This window comes from Arachis ipaensis, chromosome B10, assembly GCF_059453495.1.
Source record: "Arachis ipaensis isolate K30076 ecotype BB chromosome B10, ASM5945349v1, whole genome shotgun sequence".
NCBI classification, from domain to species: domain Eukaryota; kingdom Viridiplantae; phylum Streptophyta; class Magnoliopsida; order Fabales; family Fabaceae; genus Arachis; species Arachis ipaensis.
This window is the reverse complement of record NC_142435.1, coordinates 127,118,907-127,119,295: the sequence shown is the minus strand read 5'-3', so window position 1 is coordinate 127,119,295 and position 389 is coordinate 127,118,907. Positions and strand designations below refer to the sequence as shown.

Sequence of the window (389 nt, the reverse complement as noted above, 5' to 3'; positions counted from 1 at the left end):
AGCTTAAGCCTCAGTTAGTTTCTCTAATGCAGTAGAATTGTAAGTTTTATGGACTTCCATTGGAAGATCCTCATCAGTTTTTAGCTAAATTCTTGCAAATCTGTGACACTATTAAGACCAATGGGGTTAATCCCGAGGTCTACAGACTTCTACTTTTCCCCTTTGCTGTAAGAGACAGAGCTAGGATATAGTTGGACTCACAACCTAAAGAAAGCCTGAACTCTTGGGAAAAGTTGGTCAATGCTTTCTTGGCCAAATTCTTTCCACCTCAAAAGTTGAGCAAGCTTAGAGTAGAAGTCCAAACCTTCAGACAGAAGGAAGATGAATCCCTCTATGAAGCTTGGGAAAGATACAAGTAATTAATCAGAAGGTGTCCTTCTGACATGCTT

At 39.8% G+C, this 389-nt stretch overlaps 1 non-coding gene across 1 annotated transcript; it reads right to left on the bottom strand.

Moving 5' to 3' along the window:
- Nucleotides 1-281: 281 nt before the first annotated feature.
- Nucleotides 282-389, bottom strand: LOC148581650 (small nucleolar RNA R71). Its single transcript, XR_015896098.1, has one exon. It is a non-coding gene; the product is annotated as a small nucleolar RNA R71 (small nucleolar RNA).